The following is a 7,971-nucleotide window of genomic DNA, read 5'->3' on the forward strand; positions in this document are numbered from 1 at the left end:
ATCACCTGTATTTTTTAAAAGCTTCACTGGTGATCCTGATGGAATATATTTTTATATTCTCTTTTCAGAACCTGGCAGATCTCCAACTATCCTCTTTGGAAGAAGTCAAATCATTTTTTATAAACAGTTCTCCATTTCAAATTTAAATGTACCCCAAAATAGCCCCTAGCTATCTAAGTTCTGTTTCAAGGGAAAATATAAATCAGAAAAAGAAATATGCTTATAGGGAAAGAATATTTAAATAAAGAGTTTAAATAGTGTCAGGTCTTATTCAGCTATGTGACCTTAGGCAAAGGATGTAGCTCTTTTTGCCTTAGTTTTCTTATTTGTAACATGGGAATGACAATACAAGCCTAACCTTGCAAGATGAAGACAATATAAAATATGAAAACACATGTCAAATCCTTTTGAAATCCATAAACCCTACAGAAATGCAAGCTATTATATACTACTAGATATTTCATATAAATAGAATCTTATTACTCAAATTATATTTTAAATGCCTTTATGGAGTCTGCCATGCAAGTAAAATAATCGATAAATTAAATTAAAACAAATAATTATTTGTGATGAGTCATCCCCTAATTTGTTTTTGTGTGTGTGTGTGTTTTGCATGTGAATTTGGTTATTTTGAATGTTCTGAAAATAGATCACAGTCATGTTTCAACTGAAAAGGTTGCAATGATTGTAGCATAAGGCAGCACTGGGCAGAAGGGAGCCTGCCCCTCAAGGGAAAAGACAACATCCTAGAGCTCTTCCAAGTGGACACAGGGGTCCCTGGGACCAAATGACTTTAATCCTCTTTGTTTAAGAAGTGGCATCATGAAAGCCAAATTCTTTATGATTCAAAGTAACTGTGGATCTCCTTAACCTCCTCTCAAATGCAGACATCTACAAACAGCTTCTTACATAATGTATTTAGTAACTATGAAAATATATGAAAAAAGCCATAATCACAAAATAGCTAAAGGAGCTCATCACCATCAAACCAATATTACAAGAAATCCTAAAGGGACTTCTTTGAGGAAAAGGAGGGGGGAAAAAAGAACATAAATACAACTAATAAAATGGCATTAACTATGAACCTATCAATAATCACTTTAAATGTAAATGGATTAAATGTTCCAATCAAAAGACACAGGGTAGCTAAATGGATAAGAAAACAAGACCCATATATATGCTTCTACAAGAGATCCACTTTAGATCGAAAGACACTCAGAGATTGAAAGTAGAGGGATGGAAAAAGATATTTTTTTTATAAGTAGAAACAAACAAAAGAAGCTTGGGTAGTAATACGTATATCAGAAAAGACAGACTTCAAGACAAAGGCTATACTAAGAGTCAAAGAAGAACATTTCATAATGATAAAGGGATAAATCGAACAAGAGGATATAATCCTTGTAAACATTTATGTGCCCAACATAGGAACACCTAAATCTATAAAGCAAATATTTATGGACATAAAAAGAGAAATCAACAGTAAAGCAGTCATAGTAGGGAACTTTAACACCCCATTGTTATCCACAGATATATCTTCCAGACAGAAAATCAGTACAGAAATAGTAGCCTTAAATGACAAAATTAGACCAGATGGATTTATATTTTTAGAGCATTTCACTCCAAAACAGCAGAATATACATTCTTTTCAAGTGCACATGGAACCAGCATTATTTATAACTAGAGGCCCAGTGCACAAATTCATGCACGGGTGGGGTCCAGCCAGCCCGGCCCCATTTGGTGGTTTGGGACTGGGCCTGTCAGGAGGAGGAGATGGTGGGAGGTTGGCTTGCCAGCCTGCCCCAATCAGGGGCCGATCAGGGCCAGGCTGGCTGGGGTAAGGGGCCAAGGGTGGTTGACTGGTGGGCCCTGCCCCTGATTGGGGGGGGGGTGATTGGGGGTGGTGCCAGCCATGGGGAGGGGCTGTGGGCAGTGGGCTAGCCAGCCCCGCCCCCAAATAGAGCCAGGGGAGAGGCCATGGGAGGTTGGTCGGCCAGCCTCACCCCTGATTGGTGTGTGCGTGGGGGTCCAATAGGGGATATAGCTGGTTGGGGAGAGGGGCTGTGGGCCAATTGGAGTGGTGGGGGCTGATTGGAGGTGGGGCCAGCAGTGGGGAGGGGCTGTGGGCAGTGGGCCAGCCAGCCCCGCAGCCCCGCCCCTGAATTGGATAGGGAAGCTGATCAGGGGCCAGTGACCTGATCAGATTGGGGGCGCCAATTGGGTCAGAGCTGGCTTGGGGGAGGGGCTGCAGGCCGATCAGGGTGATGGGGGCTGATCGGAGGTGGAGCTGGCTGTGGGGAAAGGCTTTGGGCAGTGGGCCAGCCGGCCCCACCCTCGAATGCAGTAGGGGGGCCCAATCAGGGGCCAGCAGCCAGGGGAGAGGCCATGGGTGGTTGGCCAGTGGCCCTGCCTCTTATCAAATTGGGGGACCAATCGGGGATCAAACTGGCTGGGGGAGGGGCTACAGGCCTATGGGGTGGTGGGGCTGGCTAGGGGGAAGTTCTGCGGGGGTGTTGGCCAGCCACCCCACCCTTGATCAGGGTGGGAGAGGCCTATCAAGGGTAGGGCTTACTGGGGGGAGGGGCTGCGGGAAGTTGGCCGGCCAGCCCCACTCCTCGATCAGGCCGGTTCACTGGTCTCAGTGGGCATTGTAACAACCAGTCATTCAGGTCATTACAGCATTCCCTTCACTGGCTTTTTATATCTATAAATAGCCAAGATATGGAAACAACCTAAGTGCCTATCATTGGATAATTGGATAAAGAAGAGGTGGTACATATCTACAATAGAATATTACTTAGCCATAAAAAGAATGAAATCTTACCATGTAAGATTGTATCAACATGGATGGACTGAGAGAATATTACGCTAAGTGAAATAAATCAGATAGAGAAAGACAAATACCATATTATTTCATTGATATATGGAATCTAAAGAACAAAATAAATGAATAAATGAAATAGAAACAAATTCACAGAATAAAATGATGGTTGCTAGGTGGAAGGCAGGGTTTGGGGGCTGGGCAAAATGGTAAAAAAAAACTAAGAAGTACAAATTTGTAGTGACAAAATAGTCATGGGGAAATATAGTACAGCATAAGAAAAACAATAATATTGTAATAATGTAGAGTGCCATTTGTAAATTATATAAATGTCTAACCACTATGCTATCTACCTGAAAATAATGTAAAAAATAATGAATGTCAATTATAATTGAAAAATTTAAGAAAACACTCAGATTTTTTAAAATTTAAATTTCTTTTTAGCCCTAGAATTTTCAATAAATGATGTATCCTTGAACTTTAAAAAGAAACAATACTTAGAATATTATGATTGCAAAAATCAGTACATTTACATTAATCAAGCAATAAGATCGTTAGTATTATGACTTTAAAGTCTTCTTCATTTCTTGCCGAAACCAGTTTGGCTCAGTGGATAGAGCATCAGCCTGCGGACTGAAAGGTCCCAGGTTCGATTCCAGTCAAGGGCATGTACCTGGGTTGCGGGCATATCCCCAGTAGGAGATGTGCAGGAGGCAGCTGATTGATGTTTCTCTCTCATCGATGTTTCTAACTCTCTATCTCTCTCCCTTCCTCTCTGTAAAAAATCAATAAAATATGTTTTAAAAAATAAATAAAGTCTTCTTCATTTTTTTATTTATTGTTAATCCTCACCCAAGGATATTTTTCCATTGGTTTTTAGAGAGAGTGGAAGGGAATGGGAGAGACAGAGAAACATCGATGTGAGAGAGACACATCCACTGGTTGCCTCCTGCACACACCCTGACCAGGGCTGGGGAACCTGCAACCTACATGCCCTTGACCAGAATCAAACCCCGGACCCTCCAGTCCTCGGGCCGATGCTCTATCCACTGAGCCAAACTGGCTAGTACTCTTCTTCATTTCTAAATGTCACATCCCTAGAGTTCTTTCACAACTATATCACACACATACATTATTGTTGAGAAAAATTTCCCATAAGGGATACATACACATTTACCCTTATATCCTTCTCAGTACAACACCTTATATATAAACAAAGTCCAGCTACTATTTATCCAATTGAATTTTATATTTATACCTTCCCCCAAAGCACTGGTATTATCATTCCCATTTTATAGATGAAGAAACAGTCATAAATAATTTAAGGCATCCTGGATTCCAAACCGCCCTTGGCTCAGCCCTCCTGTAAGCAAAATTGCCCTTCCTAGAAGTCAGAGGGGACCCTCCTTCCCAGTTTGTTAGTAAGGCAGGCCATGACCTGGCCTCATAAAAGTCCAATGATGCAGTAAGAAACAACACAGAAATAACCCATTGGAGTGTATATTAGTCTGGTCAGGCCACCATAAAATACAGGTGGATGGGTTAAACCATAGATTTTTGTTTGCTTGTTTAAATATATTTTATTGATTTTTTACAGAGAGGAAGGGAGAGGGACAGAGAGTTGGAAACATCGATGAGAGAGAAACATCGATCAGCTGCCTCCTGCACACTCCCTACTGGTTATGTGCCCGCAACCAAGGTACATGCCCTTGACCGGAATCGAACCTGGCATCCTTGAGTCCACAGGCTGACATTCTATCCACTGAGCCAAATCGGTTAGGGCTGTTTTTTTTTTTTTTTTTTCTTCACAGTTTTGGAGTCTAGACATCCAAGATCAAGATGCCATCAGGGCTGGTTTGGTGAGGCCTCTGCTGGCTTGTAGATGGTTGTCTTCTCCCTGTGCCCTCACATGGCCTTTCTGTGTGTACATGGGGTGTGTGGGGGGTGCCGGGGATGGGGCAAGCTCATCAGAGGGTGCTCTGGTATTTCTTTTCCTTCTTATAAGGATGCCGGTCCTATTAGGTTAGGGTCCCACCCTTATGACCTTAAGTATCTCCATGAAAGTCCTGTCTCCAAATATGGTCACATTGGGCAGTAAGGCTTCAACATTAGAATGTGTGGGGGACGCAGTTCAGTCTTTAAGAGAGTGATGAGACTTTTGAGTCAGAGCCCCTTAGAACAACATGATTCTCCTCAGCTCAGTGGTTCTTGCTCCTCTTGATGGCATATTCCTCTTTCCTCATGAGCTATATGCACTCAGAACTTGGGTTCTCTGAGAAGAATAAGGGAGGTGTTAGGAAGAGTTGTCCCTTGTATTCTTGATCTTGTACATAACCTTCACTCCGATTGATGGCTGGTTGGCGAGTAAACTGAAGGAAAGCAAATGTTAAGAGAGTCCAAACCATCTTCTTTGCTGAGCTTTAAAACTAGACTATCTCTTATGATAACTCCTTGAAGAGGTTACATGATACAATGTAAAAAGTATTGTACCTGTAATCAAGTCATGGCTTCAAATCCTATAACAGCTTACCATGGCTCATAGGCCCCCTCATGACTGGGGCTCTGGCTCCCTGCACATGAAAGTTGCAAAGCACAGAAGAGAGAGGAGGGAGGAAGAAGAGCGTGAATGGAGAGAGAGGCCTGGACAGAGAGAGAGCAGTGAGTCAGTGGAGAGTAGGATTCAGGCTGGGCTGACAGAAGACACTAGGGGAGAAATGGGGGTTACAAAGAGATCTGAGAGAATCTAAAGGATCAAGTAGAGTGTGCCTTTAAAAGGATGGCAGCATAGAAGGAGTAGAGGAGAAAGAGGAATCTAGAGACACAATTGGTTATGCTGGCTGGTGATGTCCCTTTGCAGAAGGCCTGGGGAAGGTTTTATGCCCACATGGGCAGAAGCAGGCCAATTCAGACCTGTGGGGAAATGACACAGGTCTCAGCAGGAAACAGAAGTTCCTTAACACAGGATTCATCAGGCTTGGATGCCACCTGGGGAGGAGGACATGGAAATACAGTAAATGTATCTCATCATCCAAAGCAAGAAGGAATGAAACATTTTAGAAGTCACTAAAACGCAGATTTTATGTTAATCTATAATAATAAAAGTATAATATGCTAATTATACGGGACAGCTAAACCACCTTCTAGATGTCATTCTGGATGAAGCTGTAACAGTGGAGGCCAAGGCAGAGGCAGTTAGGGGAGATCAGGCAGGCAGATAGAGTGGTTAGGGGCGATCAGGCAGGTGGGCGAGCAGTTAGGGATGATCAGGCAGGCGAGTGGTTAGGGGAGATCAAGCAGGCAGGCAGCGTGGTTAGGGGTGATCAGGAAGGCAGGCAGAGGGGTTAGGGGTAATCAGGCAGGCAGGCAGAGTGGTTAGGGGCAATTGGGCAGGCAGGCAAATGGTCAGGGATGATGAGGCAGGCAGCAGAGTGATTAGGGGTGATCAGGCAGGCAAGCAGGCGAGCCAGTGGTCCCGGATTGTGAGAGAGATGTCCAACTGCTGGTTAGGTCCAATTTCTGCAGGCCTAAACCAGCAGTTGGACATCTCCCAAGGGGTCCCAGATTGTGAGAGGGTATAGGCCGGACTGAGGGACCCCTCCCAGCAATGAATTTCATGCACCGGGCCTCTAGTTTTTTAATAAAATATTTGGTTAACCAATTGCTGTCTGAGTGACTTGATTTTTAAAAAATATATATTTTATTGATTTTTTTACAGAGAGGAAGGGAGAGGGATAGAGAGTTAGAAACATCAATGAGAGAGAAACATCGATTCAGCTGCCTCCTGCACACTCCCCACTGGGAATGTGCCTGAAACCAAGGTACATGCCCTTGACCAGAATCAAACCTGGGACCCTTCAGTCCGCAGGCCAACGCTCTATCCACTGAGCCAAAACAGTTAGGACTGAGTGACTTGATTTTTTTATGTTTAAGATAGCTATTACCTTGGCATACACTAAGGTCCACAAGCTCAGGCCTGCTCCAGCTGTGCATGTCTGCATCATTTCATCAATTACTTGATTCCTCATCAAGTTCTTTGCATACTGAGTAAAACTTCTCATAACCCTCCAGTCAGACACTCTCTCCAAAGATCAGGTTACCTCCTAGAGCATCTTTTGTTATAAGCTAGAGTTGCTACCAGGAATTTGGGATAAACTTGCTCAGGGAACAATGTAATCACTACCACTTATTGAGTGCTTAGATCAAAATAATTTTCATAAACCACTAAGATGTTATTTGTGTTTTCACTCCCATTCTTTCACAAGTTTTCACAGGCTACATGAGGTATGAAGTCACAATAGTCTGAACACAGAATAGGTTTGCTAAATGAAAAACACTGTTACTCTTCTAACTTTTAAAATTTGAAAATGTAATTATTTTTCATAAAAACATGTTTTTAAAATTCACATGTGATAGGCTTGTTGTTATTTTCTAACATAAATAGTTTAATAAGAAATTTAATTGAAAAATAAATTTTAGATTTTAATGTGGTAGATATTGACTGATAGAACCTGTATAAACAAAAGCTCTTTGAGTCTTTAATAATTTCTAAGAGTGTAAAGGGGATGAAACACCAAAATAATTGCAAATTGTGTGACATCATGTACTTACGTACCAGTTCGGTGCATTCTCTTTATTCTCCAGAACAGACCTGTAAGATAAAGCCTTTGATCTCCAACTTCCAGAAGACAAAAAAAAAAAGAGGCTCAGAGCAAACCCATACCTCTCATACGAGACAGATCTAGGACTGCACATGGTTACTTTTGCTGCTGTATCCACTTTTAGCACTTCCTCTTCACACCTACTGGGGCAAAAGGAGGTTTTATGTAAGAAAAAGAAACCACAACTGTTAGTAATTTTGCAAGAGGCAACCTTCACTCCCCAATATTTTCTGAAAAATATTCTCTGGGCTACATTTTCTCAAGGTAAGGAAAGCAATTTAGTTCAAAAAGACATTTCTCCATCCCTGCCTTAGTCCTAGGCACCTACTCTGGGTGTCTTGGGCAGGGGCCTTGGAAAAAAAGACCTGACCAACATGCCTGCACAGCGGCCTCTGCTGGTCTCTCTCTGCTCCAGCACTTCTTGCTTGAGTCTAGTGGCCTGAGACGTGGCTCCCCTTTCTGGGGAGGGCCCACAGAGACCACTGGCATCTTACA

This window comes from Myotis nattereri, assembly GCF_964212035.1.
Source record: "Myotis nattereri genome assembly, chromosome: 2".
Classification (NCBI taxonomy): domain Eukaryota; kingdom Metazoa; phylum Chordata; class Mammalia; order Chiroptera; family Vespertilionidae; genus Myotis; species Myotis nattereri.